At 40.2% G+C, this 24325-nt stretch overlaps 2 protein-coding genes across 17 annotated transcripts in view; one reads left to right on the top strand and one right to left on the bottom strand.

The window, feature by feature from the left end:
• Positions 1 to 11643, bottom strand: part of SACS (sacsin molecular chaperone) — a 250637-nt gene extending 238994 nt beyond the window's left edge. Inside the window, exons 1-3 of one of the 3 annotated variants that reach the window (XM_065594784.1) lie at positions 10588 to 10940; positions 5740 to 5906; positions 893 to 1050 (exon numbers count right to left, since the gene is read on the bottom strand). The gene's annotated coding sequence lies outside the window, so the exon portion shown is untranslated. Of the gene's footprint in view, positions 1 to 892; positions 1051 to 5739; positions 5907 to 10587; positions 10941 to 11583 lie in introns of those variants that run through there. The other 2 variants (XM_065594803.1, XM_065594795.1) reach the window with 2 other exon arrangements.
• TNFRSF19 (TNF receptor superfamily member 19) overlaps positions 5375 to 24325 on the top strand; it is a 119447-nt gene continuing 100496 nt past the window's right edge. For 4 of the 14 annotated variants that reach the window (XM_042845750.2, XM_042845748.2, XM_065594970.1 and 1 more), the window contains exon 1: positions 11643 to 11807. The gene's annotated coding sequence lies outside the window, so the exon portion shown is untranslated. Of the gene's footprint in view, positions 5615 to 5928; positions 6022 to 10338; positions 10553 to 11642; positions 11896 to 24325 lie in introns of those variants that run through there. The other 10 variants (XM_024111570.3, XM_042845747.2, XM_042845749.2 and 7 more) reach the window with 6 other exon arrangements.

Here is a 24325-nt window from a genome sequence, read left to right as displayed (position 1 = left end):
CAAAGCAAGAGCCGGAGCCAGACATAAAACCACAATTCCTGATTCCCAGTCCTATGCTCTAACCCCTAATTCACACATAAGATATCCCATAGATCAGAAAAAAAATACTAACAAAATAAAAATCGGAACTTTTATATGTTGAGACAGTTGAAATTGGTGTTTTTATCCATCAATAAACATCTATATAGAACCATCATTATATCTAGGGCCAGATAACAAATCTTGGTGGCCCTGATCCAGCAATACACATTCTTCACTTTAAGTGCGAGTACTGTCCTGGGGCTTGATTCTGCTCTTACTAAAGTCTAAGGCAAAACTCCTATTGATTTCAATGGTGCAGGACCAGACCCCCTAGCAAATAGTCCAATTGGCTTTAATAGAACTACTCATGTGCTTAAAGTTAAGCACATGCTTAAGATCTTTACTGGATCAAGGCCTATAATGGTTTGAGCAAATAAATGGGAGTCAAGAAACCTACAATCTGTTCCTGGTTCTGCTACTGGCTCGCTGTGTGAAAGTCACTTACCCTCTGTACATATCGGTTTCTCCTTGCGCACAATGGGGATAGTAATGTTTACTGACTTTTTTAAAGTATTTTGAGATATTTAGATGAAAAGAATATATAAATGCAAAATATTCTTATTATTAGTTAATAATAGCCGCTGATCCAGTTATGAGGAATCAGCAGAATATGGAGAGGGCAGGTTTCTCAGACTGCTGGTCTCCACATAGAAAACATGCTCTGTACGTGCAAAGTACAATTATTATTAGTAGTAATTTAAGATTACAAACCTTAATCTTCCTGTCTTTTTAAAGCTTATGAAATAGAGAACAAAGAACAAGCCTTTTAATCTTTACTTTTATTTAAATCCAAGAGAACTAAAGGTGTTACCTTTTGCAAACAATCATTGCTTCTAAAAGAAAGCCCTTTGAAGTGAACAGTGAGGGTTCTTTCCACTCTCTATACCTCATCCTCCCACTTCATTTCAATGCTGGCAGTTCCAGTTTTGCTATGGAGACATGGAATGGAATTGTCATCAGCTGATGTTCCTGAAAGAAGAAATGTGTGTATGTAGGGAGAAGGATATAAATGAAGGTTAAAATAAGAGTGAGCAATTCTGGTAATTGTATTTAAAGAAGAGCAGAAAGTGGAAATTAGACAAAGGTGCAATGACTTCCAGTTTGCTTACAGTTTTTCCAGTAATGTATTCTTTGGGAGTTGATTCATAGCTGTGACATCATACCTTGCAAATTTACATAATATTTTCCTTAGTATCTCGATTACTATACACATCACCAAAGAGCCCAACCGGCATGTTAAAATATTATTTTGGACCATCTACGTCCAAACAACAGAACTTCATGTTTCTATAACACCTTTCATAGGAGGATCTCAAAGCACTTTGTAAATGTTAATAACTGTTGCAATGAGCCTGACCACTGAGTATGCAATGGGTTATTTCCACTTCAACATTCAGCCAGTAGAGGGCTCCTAAATACTCAAGTACAGAAAAGGAAGAACAGACTGAAGTCAGAGGGGACAGGTGCAGGAGAGATTTGGGGCTGTGTGAAAGCAGGAAACAGCAGCCCGGTAGCTGGCTGGGGAGAGAAGGCCAGGTAGCTTGTAGGCTGAGAATGGCGAGAGCTGTACAGACTTACTCCTTAACACCATAACAGGAGGACAAGAAGTGCAGCCTGCATGCAGGACAGGGGGGGAAGATCCTGACAAGGCTCTTACCTTATTACCCTGGTACTAGACTTCTCTAGGAACTGTGTTAGGAACTGCTGAGTTATCTTTTGTTCTAAGCATTAAAACAATTGTGTCTAAGTTATATGCACCTTTTATTTTTGGCAGCCCTGGTAAAGGAATCTTCATTTGCTCAAAGTGTTTATCAGAACCCACCAAATACTATGCCTGGCGTGCCTACAAACACTTGCCTCTGAGCATGTGATACAATTGCCAAAATCTAGGAAACTGGTACACTGGGACAACCTGCAGCAGCGCTGGATACAATACAAACAACAACCCTATAAGATATTATATCTATTTTACAGAGGATTACAGTGAAGCACAGAGGGCTGAATTCATCCGTAGGCCAAAGTTGTCCTTGACTAAGGGACTAGGGGACGGTGAACTTCAGTTTGTCACTTTTATATCTCCACTGTATTGAAGCTTGCTAGGGACCAGTTCAACCCCCAGCACAGATCCAGGCAGTATTTTGAACTGCATGCAGGTCACACCCTGAATGTCTGTATGCTAGATAATCCCAGTTCAGCAGCTCTGACCCCAGCAGCCTGTCTACAGCCCCATTCTGGCTTCCACCAGCCTTGGTTACAACCAGCAACATGATCCCAACACACTCCCAGTCCTGAATTTCCCCAAAACCAGGTGATCTGCAGTGTCCAGACTTTTCCTGGACAGTTCAGAGAAAATGTCACAAAAAACATGACAGCTTATTAACTTGGTTTATGGTTAAAATGATATAAATTTATTAACAAAATATACATCGGATTAAGAGAGTTAAAGTATAAGTAAAACCAAACAAAATACAGTAACTCCTCACTTAAAGTCGTCCTGGTTAAAGTTGTTACATTGCTGATCAATTAGAGAACATGCTTGTTTAAAGTGGCGCAGTGCTCCCTTATAAAATTGTTTGGCAGGCGCCTCTTTGTTCACTGCTTGCAGAAAGAGCAGCCCATTGCAGCTAGCTGGTGGAGGCTTGGAACCGGGGTGGACCGGCAGCCCCCCTATCAGCTCCCCGCTCTCCTAAGTTCTCTGTGCGGCAACTGCCCAGCAGGCTATCAATTGCCAAGCAGTTCAGCTGTCCCTCCCATCACTGCCCTGTGCTGCTCCTGCCCTCTGCCTTGGAACTGCTCCCAGGAGCCTCCTCCTTGCTGTGCGGGGGAGCGGGGAGGGAAAGAAGGCTGCTAATGTCAGGGTGTCCCCCTGCCCCCCGCTCCTTTAACCCATCTCCATAGTGCAGGGCGGGGGACACGACAGGGCTCAGGACGGCGGGAGCTTGCTGGCAGCAGCTGCTGTCTCAACTTGCTGATCTACATAAAAGGGCAGTGTACTTAAGAGTTGGGTCAGCGTACTTAAAGGGGCAATGCGCGTCTCTCTCACATACAGAGTGTGTGTCTCTGTTTCTCTCTGTCATGCTGTCTCTCCTCTCTCCATTCATGCTCGCTTGTAGTGTGAGGCTACATTAACAACGTGTTAACCCTTGAGGGCTCAACTGAGTGCTAGATCATTTAGCAGTAAGGCATTCCCTTTGGAAATATTTCACTCTCTTCCACCCTCTGAATCCACCACCTCAACCAAGCTTCACAATCATCATTGCTGTGTACAGTATTAAATTCTTTGTTTAAAACTTATACTGTGTGTGTATATATATATAGTATTATCTGGCAAAAAAAATTCCCCTGGAATCTAACCCTCCCCCCCATTTACATTAATTCTTATGGGGAAATTGGATTCACTTAACATCGCTTGCTTAAAGTAGCACTTTTCAGGCACATAACTACAATGTTAAGCAAGGAATTACTGTATGCTTCTAAAAGTCTAAAACTCAATCTAGCCAGATACAGGCTTTGTTCAAGATGGTTTCTCACCAGTCATTCTTCTTCCCAGCCATGACTGACTTTCCCCTAGTCAGAATCTTCCAGAGAAGTACAAGATGCTAGTTTCGCTTGTCATCTTAGGTGAAAGATCTTGGCCTAACCAGGTTTCTCATCTATACTCAGCTCCAGAGACTTCAAATGCCCCTCCCCCTTGATTCAAGGACCAATCTTTCTCAGCTTGCAAGACTCTTGTTTCTCTCCATGATTGTATCTTCCAAAGTTCAATGACTTTGCTTCAAGAGGCAGGATGACTTCATGCTGTTCTTCCCTCCTTGTAGGCTTCCATGGTTTTCAATTGCTCCATGCTTAATTTACATAGGAGACAGGTAAATAGCTATGACATTCCCTCCTGTCTGGGCAAACTATATAGCCTAATATCAAGAAGTACCCATAATTCTTCATATAGTATTAATACATACATTTCATAATGATAATAATCAACAGAAGCTGGGAGTGGGAAACAGGGGATGGATCACTTGATGATTACCTGGTCTGTTCATTCCTTCTGGGGCACCTGGCATTGGCCACTGTCAGAAAACAGGACACTGGGCTAGACGGATCTTTGGTCTAACCCAGTATGGCCGTTCTTATGCCAGCGGATCATTAGTTTTCAGAAAAGACCTTACTCATGATACACTTCTACAATACAGTAATATTGTATATAATCAGTTGATTCAATTACTTATCACTTGAGGTTCAGTCACCCGTTACCCCTACCCCCTATATCTTTACAGACCAGTAAACCTCTGAAATGGATTATTTTAAAAATAAAAGCCAGACCAAGATTCTCTCTCCTGCTGGATGTATACACTATGCTGTCTTCTCCCCCGTTTGTTAGTGTGAGGTTTGCCTCTACCCTTTGTTAGCTTGATGGGTCTGTTTACTGCTTATATGTAAATTGAGGAAAACAAACATCCTTTGTTTAGAACAGACCTGTTTAACAACTCCCTGACATACCTGGTTTACACACACTTTAGGTGTAATTCCAGTGTGTACTTAATACCACATCGTGAACATACATCACGAGAATATTCATGATCAGTGAGTTACTAGTTTTCAAATGATATCTCACACGGTATGTTTTGCACAAAGATTATTACATTCGCGTGTAGGGTGTGAATACAGGGGTGCTTAGTGTCACACTGACCTAAACCCTGGTGCAGACACCACTAGGTCAAGAGAAGACTTCTTCCGTTGACCTAGCTACCACCCACCTCATGGGAGAGGTGGATTTACTACATCGATGGAAGAACCTCTTCTATTGCTGTAATAAGTGTCTACATTACACAGTTGAATCAGGCCCTAAGTGGTTAAATGACTTGCACAACACCACACAATAACTGGCAGTGAAGAAGAGAACCCAGAAATCAGTGCTGGTACCATCTCTACCAACCAAAGAAGTTAAATGGTAATTCACAATAGGATGGAAGTTCTTCTCAACTTGGAGTTTCAGCTGTTAAAAAGTTGTTAAAAAATTTTAAGACATCTTTTCCATGAAGTTTTTCTGTCACCAGTAATGTGTGTAAATGTTTTTTTGTTGTTGTTCTGGTAATTGCTTAGCAGCTGTAAATAAATCACTGTGTGTTTGACAGCCAGGCCTTTGTGGAAAATTGTGGGTTTTTTCAAGGGTAATGCTATTAAATACCCTCATTTGAAAATTATCAGGAATCTTATCACACAAAAAAACTTCTAGGATTCCATTTCTCTTCTTGGGAGGAAACTTACAGATAAACTTTGAAATGAGCCTTGTGCGTCTCACAATGCGCCAACCTGGTTAGAAATCATGCAAACTTTTGTTGCTCTTTAGCTGTATTCCCCCACAGGCTGTATTATAGCTCTCTAACCAGTCCCACAGCATTGAATGATGTCATGGGATCTGCAGTTCAGTGAGATGAAAGGGATAAAGCGGAACCCGCTGGCACTGGGGAAAGCTTCCAACACACAATTCACAACATAGCTTGGGAACTGAATCCAGCCACTCAACTCTAAGCATGTAAGTAAGAATCATGTACATTCTGCTATCACAAAAAAAGGGAGAGGGCAGGGGAGAACTAAAGTGATCCATTTTTAAACAAAAGAATTTGAGGATTGGAAGGCAGAATTTAAGAGTACAACTACCTGCTGAAAAGAGCTCTTTTCCCTCTCCAAAGCACTGCCTTTGATGTATGGCAACTGATCACTGATCAGATTACAAGCATTTGGTCTCGGTGCTCCTCTGCCTTTGATCTGCATGGTTAATTTTATTTTCCTGGATTTGGAGTTTCGTCTGGGCTTGTGCTGACATACTTTTTTTTTTTTTTTTTAAAGGAGACAAGTTAAAAGCAGTTAATACAGAAGCTCTGGCAGTGTGGATTAATTTGCTGAAAGGCTGGCTATTGGAAAAACTTCAGCATATAGCAGGTACTGCATTTAGTATTTCATTGCAATCTTTTATTGCAGGATTTTTCAAAACTGACAAAGCTAGTTTATATTAGAATGAAAAACTTTGCAAATCTTGATTGAAATGTACGCAGTTTAAAAGACACAGACCTATGTAGGAATGCAGTAAGTAGTTTATGCAGCATTTTTATGTGGAAAATCTATTATGCAAAGTTTTATTGAGGACAAGCTACCTAACAGATACAAAATCAGAGATCTAAACAAGATTAAATTAATTTCAACTAATATTCTTGGTGTATACCATTTTATGCTGTAGGGTTTATAGTCTTTGTCAAATTATATTTATTTAATACAAAGGTTGTGGGACTTAGAAGTGCATTACAGATTTGTTTTTAATTAATGTAAGAACAGATTAATTATGTCTCTTGCAAACCATGTATACTTTATTCTCCCACCTCCTCCCAGGCCATTTGCTAGGGCTATGTAATTCATTCTCCTAGCAATACTTTTAATTGTAATAACTGTGGACTCAGGATACATTTTGAAACAGAAGATATGTTTTAACTATAAATAATATGTTGATTTGTAAATGTAATGACACCTTTAAGTGCAAAGTTATTAATTTTAGCATTTAAAACTAGTAAAACTATATAGATTCCTCCATATACTTATTGATACAAACAACACCTCAGTCTGGTATTAGCTTCCTTTAAGTCATTTTTAACAAAATATTAAAAAATCCTTAAGCACATCCAGAGTGAAATCCTTGCCCTAATGAAATCAATGGGAGTTTTGCCACTGAGGTCAATGCAGCCAGGATTTCATCCCTAATGTTTTATATTCAGGTCTCCAAATTCATGTTTAAAATGTAGTCAGTTACTGTGTGTTTTTAAAAAACAACCACCAATTCCTATAATATGTTTGAGAATATCCACTCATGGTATTTAAGAATTATATAACATGCACTAGCATATTTAAGGGACAGAATTTTAGATGAGGTCAAGTCAAGTTTTCACATGCTCAGCACCCACAGTTGGAACCAGATTTTTAATAGGAGCTGAGCTCTCATTTATGAATCTAATGAAGGGCCAGATTTTCAAAGGAGTTCAGCATTCAAGTGCTGAGCAATTTTGAAAATCTGGCCCTAAATATCTATTTGAATACCTTCAACTTTAAATTATCCACCTTGAGTATAGCATTTTACTACAAAACTGCAGATGACAAACAGAGCCGACACAAATCATGATATATTGAATATTCATTAAAAAGGGTGCTAAAAAATGACAGTAACAGTTTATCAACCTATTAAACATCAATCAGAAATCTTTATACTTTACTAGAAATGTATATGCCGCTACAATAACATGTAAAAATATCTTCCCCATTCTGGATAAACTTAGGTAAGAAAAGATAAAATTATCAGCACATTTTAAAAATATGCAGGCAGGATTCATTAATCTGTATCAGTTTGCAAACTTCATTTTATTCCAAATTAAAAAACAACCAGTTATTCTAGACTATGTATATAAAGCACATTTTATTTTTTTCAAATACCCAGAGATTCTAATAAGTCAGTCCTGGATCAACCAGGCCTGATTTCAACTAATTAACTTCCCACAGCACCAATTAGATTCACATTCCTTTTTAGAGAGACCATTACATTATAAGAAAGGCAATTAGCACTGTATGAATAATATGTGGTCAAGAAAAGGCATTTTTAAAAGGCATAGCTACGATAAAAATGCAGTATGTTATTTAGAAAAAACAATTATTGTCTCAATGGATTATTATTAGTGTGCTTAAAGATGTGTTCCCTGTTTTATTCTGCTGAGCAGACATCTTTTCTTGATCATCACTTTCTCAGCTTCTTGTTATTTTATTGACTTGTACTACCTATTACTTTTGGAAAAAACTGTTTCTAAATCTGCTATTTGCTGCCAAGTAGTAAGAAAAATGTAGAAAAAAACTACTGTATTTCACTGGTTTTGTTCACATCAGAAATCAAAATAGTTATTTCAGTGTATTATGAGCCAAACATAAGTAAAATATCATCATAAGGGCCTGATCCTGCAAACACTTTCATAAGTGAGTAACTTACTGAAGTCAACAGGACTGCTAATGTGAATAATACTTACTCAACATAAGTAACCATTCCAGTATTCCGGCCCTAACATTGCCAAGAGATGCCAGGGATTTTAAGTAATCTTGCCCAATTGTTAAACACAGATCCTTTTCCAGTTTAAATGGCTTGAAATGTAATGCTTGCATACGGCAAAATGAGCACTAAAAAGTGAGAGCGCAGTGGAAGATATCAAAGTACAAGGAAAAAAACTTAGGCATTTTGTTAGTTTAAAAAGCAATGCTATAATAATTTAGCCTTTCATGGATCTGGCTTTTAAAGATTGAATAATAATAATACTTGGCATTTTTAGGGCTTTACATTTACAAAGCACAGTATAAACATGGATTAATCCTCAGCTTTAATCTGCACAAACAAAAAGAGTTCACATTGCTTTTTTTAAGCAAATCTGGCTAGAAGAGGACTCATGTAAATATTACTTATTAGACAGGCTTCAGCAGTTCTTGGTTAACATTACTGATCCATTTCCACAGATTGTTTTAGATATCATAAACATTTTGAGATTTGTAATAGTTAAGAATATCAAAAGACACTGTAAGGCTATGCTGACATCGGTTTCCAACAGCTGTCATAACAAGGGTAGATCTATCTTAATCTTTGAGATATACAGATACCAATTTCCTATTGCTGTACAATTCCTGCTTTCACAACAGATATGTCATGCAACTTTGCCCTATCAAAAGGGTCAACCTAAATTACTTCCCAACTGTTTCTCTTGTGCCTTCCCTACAACACAAATCTGCTTTTACAATTTTTGCCAAGTCCTAAAAAGGAACTAGCATTTTTTTTTAAATAGAGTTCAAACATCACCTCATTTAAAATAATGTTTCCAATTTTCAAAATTCACAATTTACATGGAATTGACTCATCCATTTTATGTTCATAGGAAAAATCAATGATATCTAAAATTATATTACTTTGAAATAAATATCTGAATCTCAGATGCTTAGGAGTAATTCTCAGTGACTCCACAGAGAGAAACAAATATTTACTGGATTTACAGGTGTCAACACAAAATAGATAACATACTTTTAACAGCTGTCTGTAAATAGCAGAAGGATGTAGAATTCTCAGTGCTCTACAACAGCTGTCACTCACAACAGATGTACCATGGTTGTACTATATAGTATGTCACTCTTTATAAAAATTCCAGTGTCCTACAGTGTTCCCTTTGTCAAGGGTGCTAAAACAAAGTATTCCTCATTAGGCACTTTTTCCCATTAATAGATTATAAAATTGTTCAAGTACATTTTAAAAATGTATAAACTACTTATTCTTGTTGGAACCATTTGCCTCTTATGACCCAATTGAATATGTTACATTCTCTTTTTATCATAGTCAGTTGCATGATTAGTGAAAGAGAACTCTATTTTATGTCATTATAAAGCTCTAAAGTTTGAGTTCTATGGATGAAAACTGCTAAACAAAAGCTAAGGTGGGTGAGGCAATATATTTTATTGGACCAACTTCAGTTGGTGAGAGAGACAAGCTTTCAAGCACAGAGCTCTTCTTCAGGTCTGGGAAAGAAACTCAAAAGCTTGCCTCTCTCACCAACAGAAGTTAGTCCAATAAAAGATATTATTTCACCCACCTTGTCTCGCTAATATTCTGGGGCCGACACGGCTACAACTACACTGCATCCATAAATAAGAGGTAGGCATTATTACCATCTGTTCTGGAGGATTTGAAAAATTCCTTATTACTGAAAGATGGCAATTAGCTATCTAAAATTCCTATTACTCATTGAATTTTTGGATTCATAACTTCCAAGTCCATTTCCAATTAATTTGTTATTCACCCTCTGCTAAGTTTTAGTAATTTCATCAACTGGTTCATTAGAAACAAAGAACCTTGAAATCAAATATTGGCAGAGAAAGTCTTTGGGCTGGATTCTCATCTCAGCCTGTTTCACCTTAGGTCAGGGGTGGCCACCCTGAGTCTGAGAAGGAGCCAGAATTTACCAATGTACATTGCAAAAGAGCCACAGTAATACGTCAGCAGCTCCCCCATCATCTCTCCCCCCGTCCCCCGTCTCCCAGCACTACCCACCTACTGGCAGCCCTGCCGACCAGCACCTTCCCCCTTCCCCCCCCCACCTCCTAATCAGCTGTTTCATGGTGTGCAGGAGGCTCTGGGGGGAGGGGGAGGAGCAAGGGCATGGCAGGCTCAAGGGAAGTGATAGGAAGGGGTGGAGTGGGGACAGGGCCTGTGGCAGAGCCGGGGGTTGAGCAGTGAGCACCCCCCCGGCACATTGCAAAGTTGGCATCTGTAGCTCCAGCCTGGAGTCAGTGCCTATACAAGGAGCCACATATTAACTTCTGAAGAGCCGCATGTTGCTCCAGAGCCACAGGTTGGCCACCCCTGGATTAGGTGAAATGCCATTGACTTCAATAGTTATGGATTTACACTAGGGTAAGTGAAAGGAGAATCAGGCTCTTTCAGTTTACCTGTAAAAGGAATATTGTATGCCAAGGGCTGGATTCCATTTAGCAGTGTATTTTGATGTTCTTCCACTGCAGTGATAACTGATTGAATTCTGTAGGATTTTAAATTATTATTTCAGGATATAGAAAAAGAAAAAGGAGGAAAAGAAAAAAATAAAAACATGGGAAGGAGGAAAAGGACGTGGCACTGTGTGGAGGAAGAACTATGAGGTGGAAACATCTTTTCCTGGCCCACTGCTCTCCTGAAGCAATCAGTATTTTTAGTGAGGGAGGGACACAGCGCCTGGGGGAGTTATACTAAGTTTGATCAATGCAGCTGCAGCCCCCAATCAGTTGGTGCTAAATCAACAGGTACCAGCATGCGAGGCAGCACATGGGAATCCTGCTTTTGAAGAGTTGGGTGAAAATACGCCAGTAAATCATCCAGCCTCATCACCGGATTCTCGGGAGCTAAGGACTGGGCTCCAACCCTACTCAGAAAACTGGTCAAGCACAGGAGCAGGGAATCCTCGGATCACTTTGCTACTCGAGTCCCTAGTGGTTTGATAAGCCGCGCCTCGCTCGATGCGCCGGAGGGTCCCTGGCCTACCCTGGAGAGTGTCTTGTTCCGCTTCACCGGGCGCAGTCACTTTCCTCTGCCGACGGGCCGCACGGCCAGCCCGTGGGTTGCTAACCAGCAGCCCGGGCTTTTCGGGACTCCTGGGGCAGGCGGAGCCCGTCGGGACACTTGGCAGGCAGAGAGCGGCCAAGCCTGACTAGCTCCCAAGCCCGTCACCCGGCACTAGGGGGCCCCAGCATCGCCCAGTGCACGGCCCCGCCCCGCGCGCTGCCGGGGTGCCTGGCTCGCCCCCTGAGGCGCCGCGCCAAGAGCCCCCCGGCGCTGTGGAGCGTTCGTGGCTGGAACGCGCGTGCGGGGCGGGACGGGAGCCGAGAGAAACCCGCCGGAGCCGGCCCAACCGCCGCCGCCCTGGCCTGGCCCTCGCAGCTTCTCCCTCCTACCTCGGCAGCGCCGGTACCCGCTCCGGAGCGCCTGCTCCTGAGACGTCACGTGGCGCCCGGGTGGCCGATTGGCTGCCCTGGGTCACCTGAGCGTACTCGAGTGCAGCCGGCGAGGGAGGGGAAGCGGCGGGCTGTTGCCTAGGCTACGAGAGAGCGGCGAGAGCGCTGGGCAGAGGCGGCCGAGGGAGGCGAGCTGAGTCCGTGCGGGACCATCGCGGCGGCAGGTGTGTGAGAGCGACCCTAGCGGGCAGACACCCCCCACCTCCGGGGAGCGGAACGGTTGGGAACAGGAGGAGGAGGCGGCTGGGGCAGGTAGGAGCAGGGGCGGCGGGGGCTGCGTTGGGTGGGTGATGGGGGGCTGGGGGCTGGTAGGAGGTGGGGCAGGAGGCCTGAGGCGGGACTGGGGCTGGGTGGGAGTAGTAGGTTGTAGCGGGGGCCAAGGGCTGCGAGCGGAGAGTGTTGAGAGACTCTCCAGCTCCCCCGAGAGTGGCCTTGCCCGGGGTCAGTTGCTGCTAGGAGCGGTCCCAAGAGCCCCTGGCGTGTCCCGATGCCTTCACCCTCCCTGCTCCCCGCATCATGCTGCTGCCACGAACCTGCACCAACAGCAGCACTTGCATTTCAAGGGGAGGCAGTACTGGAAGTGATGGAAACAGCCTTCCTCATGAAACATGCTCTTTTTGTTTATTTCACTTAATTTGATCTGTTCCATAATGTATCCAGCTCTGCCCCCTCCTAGCTCGTATCCAAAAGCGCTTCAGAATGTATGTGAAAGATGCCAAGCAAAATAAAATCTCATGATAGATAATGTGTGGTAGCTATGAGCTCAGCCCTGCAGATCTTAACAGCTAAGAGCTACTTCTCCAAAGCAGACAAAAGGGTTTTGATCAGCCTGAGAGAGGTACTGAAAGCAAAATATTCCTGAAAGACATGTCTTACTTTTCATGATGATGTTTTGTTTGTAAAACTTTAATACAATACTATTTACTTGAAATAATTTTTGGGCAAGCAATAGTAGGACAAAAACTGGCACAGTCTCTTTAGGCTGGGTGGGAGTTGGAAGTTAAAAATTCACAATTGTGCTCTTTTGAAAACCCTTTGGTTATTTAAAGAGACAGACATCATAAAAATTATCTAATCTGCCCTTGGAGATAAAGCTTTAGCTCAGTCAAAATGAATGAACAGTCCTGACAATTGATACTTGTTTAACATTTCTACATTTACTGTACAGTAAATCTTTGACATGGATGGTTTTATTGCATTAACAATAGGGTTCAGTTGTGTTAAATATGAGCAAAACAACACATTTATTCAGGTCTGGGTAATTACTTGGTAATCTTACCCAAGTAAAGTTTCACTTTTATCACATTTTAAGACAACTTCATATATAAACAGGAAGCTTTTCATTGTATAAACAAGGTTTATAGAAGTGGGAGTAAGTTTATTTTTGTATGATTATTTATCACATTTTATTTCAGAGAGTTGTACTCTATTAGTAAATGATTTACTGTACTACTTTAAGAATGTTAGTGGTTTGGATTGCTGACTAAGGAGATAATGATTTAATTTTAACTGATTTCCTGCCCCCCCTCCTTCTTACCTTACATCAGTTTTTTAAGTATGACTGATTCCCTTTAATCTATATTTTCCAGTTTCAGTCCCAGTATAGGCGAAGGCTGATCATACAAGCCCAGTTCTGTGCCTATCCCAAACCTATTACCTATTTCATAGAGCTGGAAGGGACCTTGAAAGGTCATTGAGTCCAGTTCCCTGCCTTCACTAGCAGGACTAAGTACTGGTCCTGACAGTTTTTTGTTGCCCCAGATGGCCCCCTCAAGGATTGAGCTCACAACCCTGGGTTTAGGAGGCCAATGCTCAAACCACTGAGCTATCCCTTCTTGTTAAAAGTAACACAGTAGGATCTTTTGAAAGTCCAGTAATACATAAAAGCAGCTCTTCTAATTTTTTAGACAGGTACAATAATCATAAGGTTAAATATTGAGTAGTTAATTGCTTCAGAAGTGTCCTGCTCTATCTTGATAAAAGAGCCAGCAATGTATAGTAATATAAATGAAACGCAAGAGCATCATATAGACATCCATTTTTATTGTACTGAAACGCATTCATAGGTATCTACAATTGAAGTTCTAATATGAGATTTTACTCAGCAAAGTAATTTGTTTTAGAAATTGAAGAGTAAGATAAGTTAAACATGCAGCAATATTACATGCTACAGGCCTGATCCTGAAACACGTGAGTAATAATTACTCACATAAGTAGTCCAATAGACTTCAGTGAAATTGGGACTGCTTTTCTGAGTAAAAGTCTGGCCCTGTAAAATCTCTCTCTTGATGTAGTTATAGACAACGCTTCACCATTTTGTGCTTCTCTCACTGAAGGATTTCCGTAAAAGAATAATTTGTGTTAGTCCTGGATGATGATGAGGTAGTATAATAGTTTGATCAGCATGTATTTGGTACACATACTCACAAGTAGCAAAGCCAAGGATGAACGGTACAGTTCTGACCCAACTCATGCTGATAACCTAACCACACCTAACCACGATGTATTCTGCAAATATGACATGACAGATCAATCCTGTTTTAGGAACACTTTTAGAAAGTTTTAAAAATTATGGCATTTTTTTCACCTGTGCCTTTGTTAACTATGAGTCCAAGAATACAGTGCTCAGAGGGAGAAAATGCCTCACAATTTATGTGAAAAACCTCTAAAAATGGCCTAAATTAGCTTTTCTAGATATTGTAATGTGACAATTTTAAGGTTGGGTATCCCAGGCAGTTACAGAGGCAGAAGTGAATGCATGGCTGCCAAGTTTTGTGTAGTTCCATGTGTGACATTTTATGCAATATATGCAATTCTAACATGTTGATTTAGTGGTGGTGAATGATATCTGATAGGCACCAGATTTCCCACACCGGCTTCCCTGGAGTAGAGAGGGCAGGTTCAGCCAGGCAGGACCTTATTCCTTGCACACTTTACTCCAGGGAGCATTCTGCACCAAAAAAATAAAAATTCTGCACACATTTTAAAAATCTGCAAATTTTATTTATCAAAATAACACTACATAACCACACCAGTTTCAATTATTTTGGTAATTTATTTCAAAATACCTGTCAGCAAGTATCTTTGTAATAATACAGACACACAAATTTCCCCCCAAGAATAGAGAGTTAAAGAACCCCTATGACAACCCAGTTTATGCTTCTCTGCCCCTTTCCCCACCCCAAGCCCAGCCGGGGAGCCAGACACCCACAACCCCTCCCCCCACAGAGGCCAGCCACTGCTCCCACCCAGCCAATACACCCAAACCCCCTTACCCCATACTCAGCCACAGCGCCCCTCCCGGCTCAGATACCTGCATCCCTTCCCCCCCAGAGCCCAGCCATGGCCCCCCAGCCCAGACACCTGCCCCCTCCCAGAGCTCAGGAATCCAGAGGGAGAAACAGCGTGATGCTCAGTACCAGGCTTGCATGGAGTTTCCTTCACCGCCCTCTCCTTCCCTCAGGGCATGCTGGGAACGCAGCTGCCAGGAACCCTCTAGCTCCCTCTCTCTCCCCCAAGCAGTGTCTTCTATGTGCAAGCTGGGCTCTACCAGGTCTAGTGGCACCTAGCAGCACTGCAGCTTTTTACTGTGAGGGAAAGGAAATTCTGCATGCACAACATTAATTTCTGTAAAATTCTGAATTGCCCAGTGGCACAGAATTCCCCCAGGAGCATACATTCTGCTCTGCCTGAGGGGATAGAGTTTGTCCCATTCCTACCTGCTCAGAAACACACTGAAGCCCGACCCCTCCACGATGAGTGTGACGCAATAGCGAACGAGACAGACGGAGTCTCTCTTTCTCACATGCACAACTGCCCATCCTCCCCTACCAGCGGGGTTTTACATTTCTACTGGCTGCTTCGGGTGCCTGAACCAACCTGCCTGCGCTGCCACTACCTTACCGCTACCGCTCTTGTGGCTTCCTTTTGCTTCCCCATCAGAAGTCATTTTTCTGCGGGGAAGCAAAGAAATCTGCAGGGACATTAATTCTGCGCACACACAGTGATGCAGAACTCCCCCAGGAGTATCACATCATAATAAGTGAGGGAAGGCTTGTGGGGAGCTAGAGGTAACCAGGGATGTCTGGGGGGAAGTAATGTTGCTGTGTGGAAAGAAACAAAGAGAGGGAGGGGTTATACGGTGGTGCAAGCTCCATTAGTCCCTTCCCTCCTATTAGTTTGTGTCCCTATCTTTTGTCCATTAGCCCTTGTCCCCACAACAGGTCCTGCTTCTCCCTTTGATCCTGGCCCCCTTCCCCTTGCTCACCTTTCCTGTCTGTAAGGCACTGATTCTGCTAATGCAGCCTCCTTCACGCTCTGTGGCCGAGAACTGGCATAGAGAGTAGAGAGCAGTCAGAAGCGGAGACAGAGAAGCTGCCTGCTGAGCAGGTGTTATAGTGGTCTGTGGTGGCAGGCAGGATAAACTGCAGCCCAAACTTCTTGCCCAGAGCCCAGCAGCAGAATGCATGACATTCACTCTGGGCCATGGGAATGGATGAGGAATAGCTTGCATGTATGAGTGTCAAGTGGAGTGTGTGACATTTGGCAAATCTGCGAATGATGAGCCCACTGGGAAGTTGGGACTCTTCCCATTCCTGTGATATAAAATCCCCTTTACCAGGCATCCCAAGCCATGAAGTAGCAGCTTAAAAATCATGACACTTATGGAAAACCTGTTACTGGGTCAGAACTTAATATTGCCAATCCTGAGTCTCAGGCTGATATGTCTTTCCTTGTAAATTTTACATTTAGGAGGAGAAGGAAGAGATATTTCTGTGAAAGATTAAGAGCTGAATGTGAAAATAAATTCTGAAAGACAAGGGATTATTGAACAGAGGGCAGGCGAGACAGTCTAATGCAAGGATCGGCAACCTTTGGCATGCGCTTGTCCACAGGTTGGCTGATCGTGGCTCCCACTGGCTGCAGTTCCAATGGGGGTGGTGGGAAGTGGCGGCCAGCACATCCCTCGGCCCGTGCCGCTTCCCGCAGCCCCCATTGGCCTGGAATGGCGAACCGCGGCCAGTGGGAGCCACGATTGGCCGAACCTGCGGACGTGGCAGGTAAACAAACCGGCCTGGCGGGCCGCATGCCAAAGGTTGCTGATCCCTGGTCTAATGTGCATGATAAATTTATCGTGCACGGCTCTTTAATTTATTTTATGATCTCACACTCACCACATATGAGGAGGCATGTGCATATACAAATGGCCATAAAACTGTGTTCATTAATATTTAATATATATGGGAGTTCTTGTACAAATTGAGAGGAATGTATGACCTTTGTTCACATTTCCTAATATAGTTTGGGTTAATATATCACTGTGCATCTGTACATGAAATTACTTTTTGACATCAGTAACATGCGCCATCAATTTCAAATGTCCTTATTTTCATAAATAAAAAAACTCAATTGGGTAGATTTCTAAGTAGTAGTGGTGTCTGTGGGAGGTGGGAAAATCTCTAAATCTGTTGAACTAATATCTGAGGGCACTCACTCAATACTTGGAGAAACATCCATTAGCTACTTGTTACTTTGAATACACAGAATAATTGGCTAGTGTCCAGCTGACATCAACGTAATGCCAAGTTGATACCAAGAGAGAACAAATTTGCCCAATGGCAACCTATTATTAAGCACTGTAATGTCTACTTTTTAAGCAGCACTTTCAAGTTTGAGACAGAAACAGGAAACATGCAGCTGGCACAGTTATGTCTCTTTCAAGACTTGCTTTCAGGTGAGTCAGTTATTAGTGTACCTCAACCACTCGGATTATTTTTATCTACATTTCAAGATGAGGAGTGATTTTTTTTTTTTACTCTCTACTCTTGGTACAGAAGTCTTGTGTTGTACACTGATCATTCTGCTTCTTACATATAATAGCTGATATCTCTTCTGGGATTTTGTTTTAGTGGAATTGGGACAATAACTTAAATAATTGCATGATATAAAACCACAGTCATACGTCTCTGCTGAAAGGATTTGAATACCTTTTGCACCTATTAAGCCTGACTGAGTGTCCCTTAAGTTTAAGAACCAGATGTTCACAAGTTTCCTTTGCAAGTTATGATATTTATTTAGAACTTAAACCCAGATATCCTTTTGATAATTTATCATTTTTAAAGCTGAGAAAAACTGGGAGATTGGTAACATTATTTACAAACTGAACAGTCAACATATGGTACAGCAAAACATGTAGATGAGTTGTGAAAGTCTGATAGTTAGATGCCAGTTCAAAAACACTTGGTTTTTGGAACTCGATTCTGAGTTGTAACACATTGGAACTCCTGATGTTTGAAGGTGTTGGTTTTGGCAACAGAGTTATAAAGCTGGTAGATTTTTTTCAATAGAAAATATTTCACAGTTGCAATAAGAGAAACATTTCTACACTTAAGCCAACAAAAATGTGTCAGTTTAATACAGTGTGCACCTCTGTATGCTTCTTAGGTTCTAAAAATCTACAAACAATATGCTGTAATAGGATAATTTTACAAGGAACACAGTGTGACTCCAAAAGCTAAGATATAAGAAAGTATCAGAAAGGAAAGGTTACTGTCAGTCTTTAGAATAGAATTTTCTGTACTGATGATCAGTCTTTGCCATCTTTTGTTTTTAATCCACGTGTGATTACAGTATAACATTATAATAGTCAAAATGTATATATATCACTGGCTTTGTTTCAGCACTAGTTTTAATAAATTACATGTTTGCCAACTGATTTTAACACTATTAAAGTTTCAGGTTATTGCATATTGGAAAACATTTATAGTATGAATGGGGCTTCATTTCACAAAGTTAATATAGTTTTATTGCAGTAAAACTATTACCTATAGCAAGTGCTACATCTGGTAGCTAATAAATCAAGCTGTTCTTAAGTTATGGAAAAATAAAGAAGAATTTAAGTGATTTGCTCTGAAAAACTATCCAGACTGTTTAGATTATGCCACAGCTTCAGATTTTGGGTAATTTTTAGTACACTTTAACAAGATCATTTATATAGGTCATTTTATATAGAAGTGTGAAAATAGTTATCAAAACAACAATTTTACATTCTTAAACTTCTGTTTTGTCATTTCACAGATCTGTTTTCACAATGAAATAAAATAGACAAAAGTACTCATTTTCTCAAAACAGCATTGCTGTTTTTAATTTTTTTTAAATGTAAATGAAAAATCCCATATTTGAACTTTGTGATAGTGTTGTGATTATGGAGATCACTATTTAGTGTGTTATAGATTCCTAATTATATTTATATTATGTTTTGTTTACCTCTTATCAAATAAAATGTATTACTGTGGAATAGACTAAATGGTATAAGTGCACATAATTTACTAATCAAATAGTAATTGAACAGACAAATCAAAGCAATTTAAAAGCTATCAATTTTCAGTTTTATGTTTACTTCAAATTATTCTTAATTGCCTGACTTAATGCTTTCCTGCCTTTATAGCATTAAAGAAAATGAATAATTTATTTTATTTTCTTCCATGAGAATATGAATTTTTGATACCGGAAAATGGAGTAGAGTTAAATTCTGCCTATATTGAAGCCAATAAGAATTTTGCCATTGACTTCAGTGGGGCCAGGACTTTATCCATGTTGTTTATTTCAAAGAGTACAATAGCCATCTTAAAGTTCATATACTATTGTTTCCTTAATTTTTTAAAAATTACCTATATAATAAAAAATCCACATTCATGGCGTTTAAAGCCAGAAGGGACCATTAGATCATCTAGTCCAGTGGTCTCCAAAGTGGAGGTGCATGCACCCCAGGGGGTGCACAAGAGGAACCTTGGGGGTACGCGGCAGGAGGAGCGCTGTTTTTTTTTTTTTTTTTTTAAACTTCTGGAGTCCGGGTTTTGTTTTGTTTTTTGCTTGGTGCGTGCTCAAAAATTTTTTACTGATGGGGTGCATGATCAAAAAAGTTTGGAGACCACTGATCTAGTCTGACCTATGTATCACAGGTCACTTAAATTTCACCCGGTTATCCCTATATTGAGTCAAATAACATATTTGGCTAAAGCATATCTTCCAAAAAGGCATCCAGTCTTGATTTGAAACTTATAAATGTGTGTCTAATTTGAATTTGTCTGGCTTCACATGCCAGCCATTGATTCTTCCTATGTCTCTTATAGATTAAAGAGCCCTTTAGTATTCAGGTATTTTCGCCCTGTGAAGGTACTTGTACCCAAGTCATCTCTCGATCATCTTTTTTATGAACAAAACAGATTTAACACTCTAAGTCTCTCACTGTAAGGCATGTTGTGGCTCTTTTCTATACTCATTCCAATTTTTCAATATCCTTTTTAAAATGTGGACACTCAAACTGTATGCAGATTTCCAGTATCGATCTCACCAGTGTCGTATACAGAGGTAAAATTACCTCTTTTACTCCTACTTGTTACTTCTCTGTTTATACATCCAAGGATCACATTTGTCCTTTTTGCCACAGCATTCCACTGGTAGCTCATGTTGAGTTACTTATCTGTTGTGACCTCTAAATCCTTTTCAGAGTTGTTGATTTCCTGGCTACAGTCCCCCATTCTGTAGATATGGCCTGCATTGCTTGTTCCTAATTGTGTAACTTTGCAATTGGCTGTATTAAAATGAATTTTGTTTGAATTGGCCCAGGTTACCAAATGATCGAGATCACGCCGTGTAACTGCCCTGTTATCATTATTTACCACTATCCCAATCTTTGTGTCATCTGCAAATTTTATAAATAGTAATTTTATATTTACTTCCTGATCATTGATGAAAATGTTTAATAGGGTTTGGCTTAGTACTGATTCATGAGGCATCTCACTAGAAACACCACCATTCAATAATGATTCCCTATTGACAACTACTTTCTGAGATCTGTTAGCCAGTTCTTAATGATTTAACATGTGCTCTATTCCAGGGTGGATTGATTTAAATCAAGGAGATTTAAATCAGCAAGTGGAAAGCCTCAATTTAAATAAACGTTCTCATTTGTACTGCCTTTATTTTGTTACCTAGGAGGGTACACTATAACTATATACATTTATTTAAGCAATTATATAGCTTAATATTTTCAGATTCTTATTAATTGGACATCGTACTATGTTAGAAAATGGTCAAATATATATTGGTTATATCCTAGATAATTAACTTTTTGCTCATGATTTATGTCAAGCTCTATTAGGATGGTAACTGGAATTTAAACACACACAACAGCATATAAAATGTATTTTTATTAAACCAAACAAGTCCTTAACACAATACACGACCTAGTGTGCCATATTTCTAAAACTTGACCTCAAAAGTTAGATGTTTTTCACCTGATTCTTTCTTTATATAGAAAAGCAGCATTTAACTCAAAGTTTTTGATAGAGACTCATGGATTCAGCGTATTTATTTGTTATTTGAGATTATATGTTTTAAGAGATTATAACAAGTTTAGGCCTTAACATATTTTGTATTAAATTCAGATATCATTTTAAGCAGGTTTACTTTAAAAAAGGAAAAGTTAAGATAATTTGAATAAAATAAAAAATCTGATTTTTTTTAATGTACTCTGCTCTATTCTTATTATAAATTCCTGTTTTTTTTTTCAATCAAAATGTGTGGTACTAAGTTAAATATCTAAGTATATTTCTTACAGTTAGTTTATCAACCATACCTGTGATCTCATCAAAGATTTAAAAAGGTTTGTTTGACAAGTCCTATTTTCCATAATACCAAGTTGACTGGCATTAATTATATTCCTCTCCTTTAATGCTTTATAAATTGATTCTTGTATCAGCTTTTCATTTTTTTTGCCTGGAATTGACATCAGTTATTTGGGTCGTATCCTTACACATTTTGAATATTGGCACAAAATTAGCACTCTTCCAGTCTTCTGGAATTTCCCTGGTATTTCAAGATTTATTAAAAAATAACATTGTCAGCTAGAGATTTCTTCAGCCAACTCTTTTAGAACTCTTGGGTTCAAGTTATCCAAGCCTGCTGATTTAAAAATGTTTATTCCTCATAGATGTAAACATCCTCCTCAGTTACTAATGAACTGTAATCCTCATATCTTTTGTCATCCTAATATGGTGTCCTTATATCATTCTACTTCTTTCCAAATATGGAACCGAAATATTTATTGAACACTTTTGCTATTTCTGCATCACTATTAACAGTTTTACCATCTCCGACTAGTAATTGTCCTATATCGTTGTTAGGATTTCTTTTGTTCTTATTATACTTAAAGAAAACTCCTTATTGTCCTTAGTCCTACCAGCCATGTTTTTTCCCTGATGGCTTTAGCTTCCCATATCAATTTTCAACACTTCATAATTTCTAATTTATATTGATTGCTATCTATTTCCCCCTGTCAAGGCTCCTTCCCCACTCTGAACTTTAGGGTACAAATGTGGGGGCCTGCATGAAAACTTCTAAGCTTAACTACCAGCTTAGATCTGGTCCGCTGCCACCACTCCCAATGTGCTAATTCCCTTCCCTGGGTAGTCTTGAGAGACTCTTCACCAATTCCCTGGTGAATACAGATCCAAACCCTTTGGATCTTAAAACAAGGAGAAATTAACCATCCCCTCCCCCCCTTTCTCCCACCAACTCCTGGTGGATCAAGATCCAACCCCCTTGGACCTAAAAACAAGGAAAAATCAATCAGGTTCTTAAAAAGAAGGCTTTTAATTAAAGAAAAAGGAAAAATCGTCTCTGTAAAATCAGGATGGAAAATAACTTTTAAATAATCAAACTTAAAGAACCCAGAGGAACCCCCTCTAGCTTTAGGTTCAAAGTTACAGCAAACAGAGGTAAACACCCTAGTAAAAGATACATTTACAAGTTGAGAAAACAAAGATAAAACTAACACTCCTTGCCTGGCTGTTTACTTACAAGTCTGAAATATGAGAGACTTGTTCAGAAAGATTTGGAGAGCATGGATTGAGGTCTGGTCCCTCTCAGTCCCAAGAGCCAACAACCACCAAAAACAAAGAGCACAAACAAAAGCCTTCCCCCCACCAAGATTTGAAAGTATCTTGTTCCCTTATTGGTCCTTTGGGTCAGGTGTCAGCCAGGTTACCTGAGCTTCTTAACCCTTTACAGGTAAAAGGATTTTGGTGTCTCTGGCCAGGAGGGATTATAGTATGGTACACAGGAGGGCTGTTACCCTTCCCTTTATAGTTACGACACCCCCTTTTTGCATTTGTTACACATTACTCTTGTAATTGATACCTTTGTTACAGTTCAGGGCAAGTGCACCTTTATTTCCCCTCCCTACTCCCTTGAGGGCACCTACTCTTGGCTCGGGGCTCCTCAGCTGTCACCTCTCTTGGGGGGAAACCCATGTCACTCTCTCTCCTGATGGAGTGTTTTTAGGCTGCACAGTTCCTTGCTTGTACTGTAATATTCCCGGCAAACCAGACTACGTAAACAGGCCAGCATCTGTGTTTTGCATTCTCTCTAAAGGGTATGCACAGCTGTAATTGCATTAACAAGTTACCACACAGCTCTTTATAAGCAAGCACACTTACTCCTAAGCTGTTTTTAATGTTTTCTCTGTAATGCTTTTAATCAAAGAACCTACAGGCATGCTAATAAGCTTACTAGAGATTTCCTGCCAACTTCAACAAGGGCTCTTGTAGGAGTCAGTCCTTCAAACCCCACCAATGGGTTTTCCTGTGGTTACCAGTTGATAACAGCTTTAGCTCAGAAATAGCACACCCATGAATAGGTTACTCTTTCCTTTATAAAGCTTGGGCCTTTGATCTTGAGACTCCAGAAACAAGTAATCAGCAGATAATGGTCCTCTCCTCAGAACATAGCTTCAAAAGATTGTGTTGTGTATAACTGAAGGTGGGGAATTTGCTTTCACCTGCCCTTAGAGATTCTCCAGGCAAACCACTTGACATGGTCCCAAAAGTCAATTCTCGTCTGGTACGTTATTCAGTGTAATCCTTTAAAGTTCATAAGACTTCTCAGGGCTCACATCATCACATCTGCCCACCTAATGAGGTTGCATACAATCCCAGCCCACGATAATACATAACTTTTGCATTTAATGCAATGGACTCCAAAGTTACTTAAATTTAATTCAATAAAGTTTTTCAAGGATATTGGAGGAAATTGCCATATCTGTCACATCTAGGGTGGCCAATTTTGCTTGGATGTTTTCCTGGAGGATTCATATGCAACATAATCTTTAATGAAACATTAATCTTTAATTCCTGGAGACTCCAGAACAATCCTGGAGGGTTGGCAACCCTACACAGCTTTCACTTTACTTTGGAACCAGTTTAGACTTTTAGCCAATATTGTCTTGATTGCGGAATCATGGCTTTTTGGCCATTTAATAAACTTCTTTAAAAACTTCCAATTTTCATTCATTTTTTTTCTATGTACATTTTTCCTTCCAATGAATTTTGCTCATAATTTTCATTGGTTTGGGAAAATTAGCCCTTTTGAAGCACCAGGTATTTATACTGGGCCAGTCCTCTGTTTGCCTGTATTGAGTGTAATCAGAGAATGATCCTTGATCCCTAGGCAACCACCAACTTCTAGTTCAGTGATTAGTTCATCTTTGTCAGTCATAATGAGGTTCACAGTAGTTACCTCATGTTGGGTGTAATATGTCTTGTGTTAAATTAAAATCTATAATGTTCAGAAACTTGAATGATATTTTACTACTGGCTACATGAGACATTCAGCTTCTGTC

The sequence above is a fragment of the Chrysemys picta genome, chromosome 1, assembly GCF_011386835.1.
Source record: "Chrysemys picta bellii isolate R12L10 chromosome 1, ASM1138683v2, whole genome shotgun sequence".
Classification (NCBI taxonomy): domain Eukaryota; kingdom Metazoa; phylum Chordata; order Testudines; family Emydidae; genus Chrysemys; species Chrysemys picta.
This window is presented reverse-complemented; position numbering and strand designations above follow the sequence as displayed.